The sequence below is a fragment of the Strix uralensis genome, chromosome 8, assembly GCF_047716275.1.
Source record: "Strix uralensis isolate ZFMK-TIS-50842 chromosome 8, bStrUra1, whole genome shotgun sequence".
In the NCBI taxonomy this organism is placed as follows: domain Eukaryota; kingdom Metazoa; phylum Chordata; class Aves; order Strigiformes; family Strigidae; genus Strix; species Strix uralensis.
In genome coordinates, this window is record NC_133979.1 from 15,065,633 (window position 1) to 15,078,635 (window position 13,003).

A 13,003-nucleotide genomic window follows, 5' to 3' on the forward strand; every position below is an offset into this window, starting at 1 on the left:
GATGAAGCTTTCCACTTCAAATGTAACAGCTTTATAACTCAGGGATTAAATGGAATCAATAAATGTTTGTCTGGAAGACGAAAATGTATATGCACAAGTACAGAGACACACAAACTTCCACATGCAGGAAAGTTTTCCTGGAACTATCCACCTGCCTGATTAAAAAACTGGCAGGATTTTCCCTTCCTTACAGAACTTGCTGCTAAAGTGTAAGTTACTCTGATAATTAGTAAAAACTTTTAAAAAGAGCAAGTGTCTCTCATGGCCTTCACTTTTCTGACAGCTTCTTGCTAAGTGTATTACAGCTGGCCGTCGGCTGTGCGCCTCAACAGAGATTTTACTTTCCAAAAAGGACCTCCAAGGAAAAAAAAAAAGAAAAAAAAAAAAGTATGCTCTATTATGAGATATGGAAACAAAAAGTTGTGGGTTTTTCTTGTGTTTATAAGAAAATATCTTTGACAAAAGAAGGACAAATCTTGTTTGGGTGCATCTCAAATTCTGTCTGTGAATCTTTTCTTATGTATATATACATAGATTTATGTATAACCTTATCTTAAATTGATACCATTCTGATGTTTTTGTCATATTTCAGAAATGTGTGTTAGTGAAATACACTTATAGTAAGGTTCTTTGTATCATATGTTTGAAGTAAGGTGATTTACAGATATTAACTAATCTTCAAAACACTTTGGAAACTGAGGCTGAAATTTTAAGTCAGTGTCAGAGTCTGGATTAAGTCCAAAGAGCTAATGAGAACCTTTAAACCAGAGGAATTAAGAAAGTGCTTTAGTGCATTTTCTCTATAGGAATGGATTTAATTGAAGTCAAGCCTGAGTGGAGGTATCTATCCTCTTCCCTGGTTTACATCCCCTCTATCCACTCAAAAGACTGATTAGTTTGGGAAGTAATTTAAAACAGATTAAAAATATATTCAGATTGAAACTACCACACTGATTAAAGCTGTACCTTTATATTTTAAAATATTCAATGTAGAAATGAAAATATATACCAGCCTCAATAATTCTCATTTACTTACCACTTTCTTTCAACAATTTCTCTAATGCCCTGGCTAATTGTTCCTTATGTGCAGTTAAGCATCACTCTGCATCACTTGTCCTTTCAATTTGCCTATTCAAATATCATGATTTTTTTTACTGGTTTCTGTCTGGATTGAAAAGATTTTAATTCTTTCCTCAGTAGTATATTGACCACTTGAGTCCAGTACATACCAGTCAAGTCTCAGTGATTGTTGATAGTTCTACATTTTACAAAAAAAGTCTCCACATACTGTGATAAACTCACCTAGAAGTACATTTGCTTATATGATTATGAAACCTGTTAACTGCTTGAAAGGAAAATAGTTTCTAAAATCTATGTAAACAAGCAGCCTCTTTATGCTAGGTGCTGTACAAAGCTTCTCTAAGCTGAAGATCCTGCCATTCAAACAGAAAAGCAAGAGTAGGTAAAGGGGAATAGATGGGGATGAGATGGAGATGAGATGATGGTAAGAGGATGCAATTGCCTGATGTAGGGAAACCGCATGAGAAAGGCAGGGACTGTGTTCCCCCAAATCTCAGCCTAAAGTCTTTGCAATGTAATTCTCCTTCTACATCCCTCACATATATTCCTCGTTACCTTGACCCCCTTACTTTCTGACAGAAGTGCTCTTTCAGTAGCTCTTTTACATAAGGAGTCAGAATTTCCTTTAATGGGAATAAAAACAGTTTAATTTAAGTTGTCAAAATACAACACAATTCTAAAGATGAATTCCTGTGTTCCCCAACTAACATTCACCTCCTGAGTGCCTTATAATTACATTGACAGTGAACCCTAGGAAAGGATGAAATTTAATGATATGAAGGGTGTGAGGGAAATGAGCATCAATTTGTTAAATACTACATTTTCTCTCTGGATTTTAACCTTTGGAGAGTACAATGCACATGTGAAATGTGATTGCAAAGAGAAGAGTGAATAGAAAAACCTATTTAGTTAGACTATAATATCATAGCTATATTTAAAATTCCTGAAGCACTCCAGAGTTCCGGCTGCAGGATGTTTTCCCCAAAGTACCTAATGTAAACATAAGCCTGTTTATATTTCAGTAGCTGTGAATAAACTCAGCCAATACTCAGAGCCAAGAAAATGAAGCACTTTTTTTCCCCATCACAACAATTGATGTAAGTAATCAACTTGCTGTGTGTTGTGAATGAGGCCTTCATTCTGCTGTCTCCAATAAACAATACTAATGCATAAGTGTTTGAGAAGCTCGGAGCAGATAATTTTCTACAGATAAAAATCTTCATTTCCTGATGCTTTTGTGGTAAACGAAGCCCAACACAATGTTTTACAAGACCAACTCCCTGATGTTTGGTGACTTGCAACAGATTTTGATGGTTAATTCTTAATCGTGCCCATGCTATGAAAAAAGACATTGTGCCAGAGGTAGCAGGAGGAGTAGAGGCAGAGGAGTGATAGCTCATAGCAAAGAAAATAGTTTTAGTAGCCTGTGGAGCTAGTGGCCTTTTCTTTCTCTTGGGACACCACAGAGACAAGCCAGCCACAAAAAAATTATTGAGCTCGTGATGGCACTGAGGGGAAAACTTGAGTGGGGGTGCAGGACAAAGGTAGGATTTTTCTAACGTGCAATAACATCAGGTGGAACAGAGTTCCCTGGGTTTACAACAGCTTTTTTAAAATGAGATGTTTCTGGGGAACTGAAACATTTAATCTGTAGCCAAAAGCACAGAAGGGAGGTGGCTTTGTATTTTGTAAAAATAATGAAGTCACAGATCCAGAGCCAAATTTTGAAGAGGATTCTAAATGCTGTTTTGGGGAAAAGATTATGGAAAGAATTACCAGTAGCTGTTGTCACCTCCCAAAGCACCACTGCTGAAAGAAAGTACTGAATAGCTTTTCTAATCTTTTCTCTCATCCCTTTCTTTTGGATGAAGTCAAGCGGAATGTAGTTAAAGGCTCTATTTCCACTGAAATCTTCTGTGTTAAATTAGACCTTCTGAATCCAACCTTTCCCAGCAGACACTCTTTTTCTTTTCTTTTCTTTTTTTTTTATAGTAAGTAATCAGTGTTTAATTACTTGACTTTTACACGGTACAACCTTTGAGACCTTCCTGACTTGCTGAGTATTCAAAGTGTACTGTTCAGAGTGTTCAGCAACTCCAATTGCCTTGTTAACACTTAGAATACAGGGAAGGAAAGGTAAAATGTTCCAGGAGCTCTAATTTATACAGGTTTGTTACATGTCTTGAAATCGGGACTGCACCGAAATCAAACATGAACTGGCAAAGGCCTCTGATTTTTAGCTCTGATCTAGCTGCATATGCATACATATTCATGCATACCCACTTTTAGTTTGCATTAGGACTTTGCACAACTTTCTGGCTTTGTGAAAGCAGAAAACTAGGTTTCAACCTGTGTGGGCTCACACCCACTTCCACCCTCAAATTTGACTATGAGGTTTTGAGTTCAAGCAAACTTAAAATTGCAAAGCGAAACACCATCAAAACCAATGAGTTTTCTCTGGCTTGGTGTCAAAAGTGAGAGAAACTGCACATTTTGCATGCTTTTGGAATCTGGCTTCATGGGAACATTTCGAAAACATTAATCATCCTTTCAGGAAACTTCAGGTCTCATGTTTTACATTCGCTAACACATATAAATCACAAATCTGGAACATCAGTTCTGAACTCAATTATATTTGACACAATTCTCTTGTCATCAGGTGGGTTAAATATGTTTTACACTGGGTCCTGATCCTATAAACAGTTTAACAATACAGCTTTAAAAGTAAGCATATACATAAATGTTTGCAAGACTGCAATCTCAGTTTCAGGCTATGAAGCCTCAGTTTTCAGAAGGTATTTTGTTGTAATATGTGATCATTTTTCCAGTTTTCTTCCTATTGTTTTCCCTATCTATTTTTAGTTTATAAGAATTGCAAGTAATGTCACGCTAAAATTCAGCGGAAGCTTGAAACATTGCACTGTTTGACTAATTAAGACTAAAAAGTTTCTCTTGAACAAAATGTCATATCCCTCAATTATATCTAATGAGGAAAAACATAATCCTTAATAGGTCTCTTGTAAATTAAATAGCTCTTTTTGAAAATAAGTAAGAAGTGTTAATTATTTGATAGAAACATGAGCTAAAACTGTATTGAAATGTATATATTAATAAAAGATTCCTAAGGAAAAATGTAATTAATAATTGTTTTTAAAAAAAGGAAAGGTTGTTTCAGTTCAAAAAAAGTCAACACTTTTCTGTGATTCCTTATAGAAACACAGACAGAGGAGATATTGTCGTAGCAATTTTCTTAACTATAGAAAAAAATTAAGATATTGTGTTCCTGCTGCTTCCCAAACGAGAATTTACAAAGCTGTACTTAGCATGCTATGTATATCCTAAACATGCAGAAGATCCTTAAAAGCAAAATTTGGAAATACAGAAGTCAGCAAGTTCATAAGCAAAAATTTACAGAGTTTAACCAAGAGCAAGATGGCTTAGCAATGACATAGGTAACTCCTATTTTACTGCCATCAGTTGAAACAATCAATGAATTGATCAGAAAAAGTAGCAATTTAATGTAGTTTTTAATTTCAAATTTCATTTTAACACTAACTGAAAAACATTTTACCTTTCTTCTATTTCTCCTAAACTGTTGGAATTTGCAGTGGTTGTGTAAATGTTTAATAATTATTATTATTAATAATAATAATAACAATAATAATAGTTTATACAACAGCATTTTTTATCTGTATATGCACACAAAATCTTTGAAACAAAGTCTTTAAACTGGTGACCTGAATGTCACACCAGAGTACCCATGAAATGTGTTCCACTCACTCTGTTACATAAAAGCTTCTGGGACTGGTCAAAGTTCCCTAAATCTCAAAATAATTTCCTCTGCAATAAACTGGAAACATTTCACAAGAATTTCTTCATCCACTGAAGAAATGACTTAGTTCTCCTCCTCCTTCCCACCCAGAAGCAACATCTTCCCAGTTACTTTGCTATCTGCTCATGATGGATAAGAGCAGGAGCAATTTAGCTACTCAAACAAGTCTGATTTGTAGTCTGAAAGTAGAAGTCATTAGCAAAATGCTATTTGGCTAGTGGCAGCTTAAACAGTGATATATGATTTTCACTCATTTTAGGTAATTTCTGCACAATTCTTGGCTCCTATTTAAGTGAATCTAGGAAATTTTCTCTGTAAAATGGAAAGATTCGTGCATGTTAAATGGGAGATTATAAAACATTGGTTTTGCAGCTGTCTGATCTCTTGTTAGTTAACACATTTTTCATTTACTTCCTCTTCTCTGAATTCTGGTGTACTTCAGACACACAACTGGAAAACACTAATACAGTTTTTCAGTTTAGTCTGGTTTGGACCTTGAAATAACTTTTAGGAGTAAACAACTGACCTAATTACACATACAGTAAAGGCATTAAAATGTAATATGGTCTGCAAAATGCAATATGGTCAGCAAAATACTATGGACTTCAAACCAAAAAAAGCTTCAAAACATACCTGTAAAATTTGCTTTACTACAGACAGACACAGGTTACTAATAGCAGTGTAGTCTTAACTAAAGGCAGCTATGTTTCAGTTCAGGAGTTTGGAGAAAAAGAGAATGGCGGAGGGAAACCCTGAAAAACGTACCTTCCCATGAGAAGCAACTTTGTTTTCTGAAGGGAGATTAGGTATAATACCCTGGAAGCTGTAGTGAAATGCTTACTAAATAGGAATGAATACTGTACTTTAAAAACAAATCTAACAAACAATCAGCTTTTTTTTTTTTTTTTTTTTTTTTTTTTTTGTAAGGTCACCCTTTTGTAGTCTCCATAAGAGATTTACAGTCTTTATAGCTGTAAATGGTATGACTGAGTGATCTCTCAGTGAGAACTGCCATGGTACTGTTGCTTCCCAGCAGGCAGTCCAGTCAGATGATGTAGAGTAGGCATAGGGAGACAGATCCCATTTGAATGCATGAAAAAAACATGATGCTGAAATTTCATAGCTGTTGTAGAGTATATTCTAGACTCCTGATCCTCATTTTTTGCACGCTTGGAGCTTCCATTCAAACATAATGCTGGATTTGTGCAAAACTGCACTCTGTCACTTGTTTGAATTTATCAGCATTTAATTTATGCCAACTCTGAATGCGCTGCAGGGCAGCACAGAAATCACAGGAACCACACGTGGCTGATGACCGTGCTACTTTAATTCCTGCATCAGCTGGGGCTGCAAAGCTACACACCCTGGCCTTTTGGAAAGGCAGAGGCAGCAGAAGAAGCACTCCTGAAATTTCTTACCACAGATGCCTCGTCTGTAAATTGGGACTAATAGCACTTCACTATTTTGAGCAGTCCTTAATGTAGAGTTCAGACCTCTCTAATAGATTCCACTCTGAGCCTCAAGTGGTTTCTCCTGTGTCCAACAACCTGCTTCTGCAGAAGTTGCTGACTAGCTTGATAAGGAGCTGGATTAAGCTATTTGTTATCTGCCTGTATTGTACCCCAGATACTTATCTATCTAAGGTACTTATATCAGCACCTTACACCTAAGCACTTCCCAGCCTGTAATGGAAAGTATTTTCTTTATCATAGTCCTGAAAATAGTATTCTTTTCAATTTATAGATGGGGAACTGAAGCGGAGAGAGTAAATGACTTTCCTGCAGTTTTAACAAGAATCCTGAGGAAGAGGAAAGATCTGCCCCTTGCCTGGCTGTGTGTCAGGCTGTAACAACAAACACTTGGCAGGGGAAACAAGTGCAAGTCAGGGGAGAGGGAGGAAAAGATGCTTTAACAAAATGTATTATTTTGGCTTTTTATCAGCTAGATATCCAATTCCATAAATTGCCCTGATCAAAAGGGATGAGGGAAGTTCATTAAAACCAAATGATTATTTTTGCTTTTTTATATGTTTTGGATCACATCATATCAATGACTGCATAATTTACAAATCCTTATGAAGAATGCAAGCAGCTTTTAAGAATGTCTTTTTGTTGCAACCTCTAAATATCCCCTTGTTAGGGAAAAAAAACCCAAAGAAACCAAAACAAACCACACGTCCAAGTAAGGCCTAATTCTTTTGCAGTCAAGTGTCTTATGAATGAATCTTCATAGAATTACTTTAAATTCACAATATAGTCCTTATTGTTTCTTAAAACAAAATAAATTTGCCTCAGTTAGGGAAATTAACCCTACAATGCAAAGAAACCCCATCTCTTCTTACCAGAACAATCACAGTTGAAGAGCTAAGTAATGCTTTTTGGAAATATACTCTGATAGAACAGAATTTTGAATTACAATGAGGATAAACCCAACCATTTTGAAGGAATTGGTCAAAAGCAATTAACAATTAACCAAACATTAATGTCTTTTGTTCTATCTGGCAATTAATAATTAGCCACTAGTTGGGACCGTATGTCACATATCTGCTATGGAAGTGAAAATGAGTGACAAAGGAAATTAAAGTTACTAGGGTCAGTGATTGTATTGAGCCAACTGAGTATGGGCCAGGTCAGTGTATATGTATTGCATATTATGTTTTGTGTGCTTGGAGCTAAGGGAGAAAGGCCCTGTAAGGAATGGGAGGAGAGAAGGAAAACTCTCCTTCCCTAAATACAGCAGTGCATGTGCAGAGGGGTGTCTCCTAGAGCAAGCAGGGAAGCTACTGTATAAGAATCAGGGAGAAAATACATAGCCAAGTCTACAAGGTAATAGCAAGGATGAGATTTTTCTAGGGACTTAGTGAATACTGTGGAGAGTTTGGGCAACCTTTAAAGCCACTGAAAGAGTGAAGGATTGGTCCCATGAGGACAGACTGACAGGGAAAAAGATTGGTTTCCTGTCTTTCTTATTTAGTCTTTCCCTTGTGGCATGTCTGAGATTTCTTTATCTGAAGTGTTTTCTATCTTATAGTTTTGTCGCCTCTTCTCGGTGGCCTTTTGTTTTATAGCCTGGAAGCGATCTAGGTGTTTTATGTGCTTATTTTAAGGAAGAAGGGCAGGCAGTTCTATGTAGAGCTCTGGCAGGAACATGGTCCCACCACTAAGTTTCTCTGCATTGTTCATCTCCTGTAGTTAAGCAGTGACATAGTATCCCATGGGGCATTACTCTCTAAAAAACCACAAAGGTGAAAGATCTTTCCCTGGCGTGGGGCAGTAACATTATCTTCTGAGACATGATACCACAAGGATCAGAAAAAGTGATCCTGACGGCAGACAGGGTGGCTGAATACAGGTAGGTGACTCAGTGAGATGTGAGATATTTCATTCACCTGCTTAAAAAAAAGTAGATTCAATTCTGTTAAAAATACTTTTTTTTTTTTTAATGGTAGAATGGGCTATGAAATGTGAGCCATTCAGCAGAAATTTTAGTTTGATTCCCATCCAAAATAGTTTAAATATAGAAAGGTGTCGAGCTATTCCTTACTGTAAATAAAAGATACAGTGCAAATTATAACATATTTATGTCATAACTATTTAAATTATTGCCATAAATTCAGACTTTTATTGTCTGAACTAACAGCAAATAACTGATCTAAGGAAAAAGGAGTTTCTCTTTGATATCATTTCTATCACTTCATATTAAATGTCCCTGTCTCACTATGTTGTGGGGTAGACCACTGGCTAGTGTTACACTGCAGCATAGTCTAGGTGACATCATGCAACAGGACAATTGTGATTTAAAGAAAAAATTGGGTTAAGGTAAATCAGCCCTTACTACAAGGGCTGTTTAGCCAGATTAAGAAAAGGAAAAGTGTTTCTTCAGTTGCAGTAAACTGTAGTCCATCCTCTGACTCTTCTCTGGCTGAAGGTACAAAGAAAAGCATTTGCACAGGCTTTGTTCTACAGAGAGATTCCTCTTAAGGTGACCCTTGCACACAAAGCAGTCCCTGGACACTCTCTTACTTATTGCAGTTAATATTAACTGGAGAGCCTCAGCTCAACAGCTTATTCTTTCAAATGCACTCAGGCTCTGTCAGGAGCTAAGGTGCCCAATAGAAACTTCAGGTAGGAGTAATGATGCTTCCTTGAAGTGAAGCAGCCCCTGAAGAGAGCAGCTCCTTTTCACAGAGGATTATATAGTCCTGGTGCTTGAGGTGGCACTGGGAATAAACCAGGTTATTCTGACTAGTACATGGATTGGCTTTTGTCAACATCTCCGGTATCTAGTTGATACACCAAGAGTATCAAAGGTAAATCTCACAACTAAATATCTTCAATCTAGTGAGATTACTGTTGGCCTTGATGGTATGTGGAGAGAAGAGCAGGTCAGGTGGGCAGGAGGCCCTGAGAGGAAAAGGTCCTCTAAAGAAAAGTGCTGGAGAGCACAGAGAGCTGCCTGGATATGCCAGACCTCATTTGTGTGATGGATATGAAGTATTTGTGACATTTTTGTTAAAACATCACTCTAGGTAACCCTGGAGTGAGCATGATGTTTGTATTCATGTTTGGAAATGTTTGTAAAATGTTTCTGGGAGAGAGGGGTCATCAAAAGCTCCATCAAAGTCTTCAGTGATTGCAGAAAGGAAATAGTAAGAAAAGGGCAATGGAAGAGTTTTCCTTCAGGTCTTCTGTGTTTTATAGTGGGAACTGAGAGAGGGTCTGGAGTGTCACTGATGTTTCCTTAAAATAACTATAGACTTGATATATGGACTATTAAGTGAAAAGGAGGAGGAACAGTCATGGTGAAGCTCACAGGAACAAGGAAACCAAAAGTGAGATGGAAAACTGGTGATATCCCTTGGACTGATTTCAGCAGTGGACAGAAGGAACGCTGGAGGGGCCCCAGCAGCCCTATGGAGCTCTGATCCCTGCAGCAACTCTGGGCAGATCCTGCTTAACACTTACATGCTCTTAACAGACATATAAACTACAGACCCAGTGAACTACATGCAAGTTTAATCAGAGGAGGAGGACTGTATCATCTGATATACTAACATCTCTGTCCTGCTGGAATTGTTAATCATTCAAGTTTCCCAAGTTACTGTTTTCTTGTATCTCCCTCTCATTTGTACAGCCTCATGTTGATTAGTTCTGCTTAATAATCCCCTTGTTTAGGGGATTTGTTTTGTTCATAGTTGGAAAATTAAGAAACATTGCTCATTCTTAAGCATAAAATAGTTTAATCTAATTTTCTTCCCTGGGTGTGGCTTGCTTTGTTATTCAAATTTTGTTAGGAACACAAAATACAAACCCCTTTCCTCTGTATTGTTTGACACAGGGTACTAGTGGATCCAGCATTCTTCCACTGCCAAGGAATCTGTCTTGAGGCTTATGATTTTTTAATATGTGAATAGTTACTCATGTAAATATTCTACTTTGATTATTGGTGCGATTTCCATCCTTCTAATGTTATACCTAAGGCATCTTTCTCAGTTCTTTTGTATTTATCACTCTGTATAATATAGAGAGAGAATATACATATATCTCACTGTCATTTTCCATCTGTATGAAACACACCAAGTGTTGGTCAGCAAGGGAATAGAAACATAAAAGCACTGATGTCTGTTGACAAGTTTTTGCTTTCCTAGCAGGATCCTTTTCTTGGTTTTATTATTTCAGTTAATTGGGCAGCCATATAACTCAAATATTAGTTAGCTTAAAATAACGTTGAGTTTATATAAGTCCCCAATTTTACCTTAAGAAGTGAAGTATTCTGTCAGTGATTTTACAAGTGTAGACAAGCATGAAATTAATTTTATATATTAACACAAGGTAAGCCTGTAGCTTGCTAACATTGGTACAAAATTTTACTAGAACTGTAATACAAGACTGTGGGGATTTTCCCCCCTTCAGCTAGGTGAATTTCTTCAGCAACTCAAATTTCTAATAACTTTTTTAAATAGGCTATCTAAATTTCTATACTGGGACTTCCTAATCTAATTCTACTCTGCTGCCATGTGTGTGTGTATCTGTGATATAGAATATATTTTTGTATCTATAACACTGTTATTGCACTATATAGCTAGATTGGTGCTATGTTGGGAAGCTTAGGCTCACTGCATTAGAGAAAGCTTGTTTTACAGCTCAGTTTATACTGTGAAAGTAGGGTTGAATAAACATGGAAATGTTTGTCCACTATCCTAGTGTATGGACTCCTGTTTTAAAGCAAATAAACTGCCAACACTATAGAGCTTGGGATATTCTTCAGAAACAGCTGTTCCCCTCTTCCCATGGATACTCAAGGGAGAGGTTTGTATTCTGTGACTGATTTCTACCCACTGGATGGCTGGGTTCATCCTGACACATCCAGGTGTGGCTGATCCAGATTCTTGCATAAAATGTTCAGCAGCTGCAGCTAGAAATGGCTCTACCTGAGAAGCACCATGTCGCAAGTCATTATTTATATGATTGCCTACTTTCATGCATTCCAGTACAACCATTCTAGGAATTTGTTCTGCAAGTCGAAAGCCAGATTGCATTTTTATACCAGTGCACTTCTACAATGTAGATTCAGATAACATCTATCTTTCAGCAGTAAAGCAAGAAGGCCTAAGTTTAACAGTGGATCAAGAAGTATTTGTAACTTGCTACTACAGTGTACCTTTGAATATTTAATTAAAGCACATAAGGACTTGTGATAGGACTAGGCATGGTACTAGATGGCTTCTAATATAGTTGTATAATCTCATCTTTTTATTTTCTCTTGAAAAGATAAAGTAAAATAATCTTTTTTCTGCCTTTCATTGTAAATTAGAGTTTTAAATGATGTGGCTGTCATTTGAATATGCTAATTACACTATATTATTTTACAGACCATTAGACACGCCTGTAAAAATGTGTCTGAAGTTCTAAGCCTTTTGATTAACTTGTTGAGACTCAGTATTTCCCAGTACTTGCTTAAGACTGGTAATTGGCATTCAGAGAGGTAGCAGAATGCACCTGCCATTCTGACCACTGGTGACCTTCACTATGAATTAACGACAAAATCCATGTCAGGCAGTTAATTGAATGAAGCTGTGAACTTGTAAGTGGTAATGGTTATGATTAGTGTATAACATGCCATAACAGTAATGATGTAATCTTGATCTCAAGAGACTTAGGGTTGAAGTCTTGGGGGTTTTATATGCCAAATTAAAGAGGGGATAAATGACAAGTGGGAAGCTTGAAAGGGGGAGAGAGGGAAAGGAATCCCTCTTCTCTTCATCCCAAAGACTCTAAAGATAAAAATATTTAATAGGATTTGAAAGGTTGGTGAACTTTTTATTCCCATCAAAGTGCTTTATCTGTCTTTAAGGTAGAAAAGAACTGTCAGCAGCCTTTTCATCTGGTTTAGGAGAGGTATTTGTCACTTGTGGTTGGATGTGAGGAGGAGCATTAAAATGGCTGGGTTTCGTTGTTTCAGGGAGCCAGAGAACATCCATGGCTCACTGGGGCATGTGCTGTGTGTAGTATGTTCGTGTGGACTGGCTTATATGCTACTTCTTTGTTGGATGCTTTCATAGACATTACAGTAATGAGATTAGTGATGCAAAGCTGCTCATACTTTCTTTAGACTTTACATTTTTGTATACTGGTGACAAATATGAACTGAGCAGCCAGAAAAAGACATTTGGTAAGGATGATGTGGGCATATCTAAGCAGACCCTGTATGCAAGAAGGAAGAGCTTTTGTAAATTGGACGGATCCTGCTGGGCTTTTTAGCTTTAGAGCCCCCAGATAAAAAGGAACTTACCTTTTGTGAAATTTGCTTCTGACTCCATGCCCTGTTTATATGCTTGTTAGAATATGACATCTTGCAAATATACTCTACAAGGCATGTTGCTGAACCATTAAATGAGAGAAATGAAGCCTTTCATGGCTGTTGTATCAGGCCAGTAACCAGCCTGCTCATGAGTTGAAATAGAACATATGTCCAGAAATGCAAAGGAAGGCTTTGCAAAGTGCTGTTGGTCTAGTTTAAGCTTAACATTCTCAGTTTAACAACAGTTGTACTACTGAATCATAAAAAGTGTATTTCACAAATCTGCATATT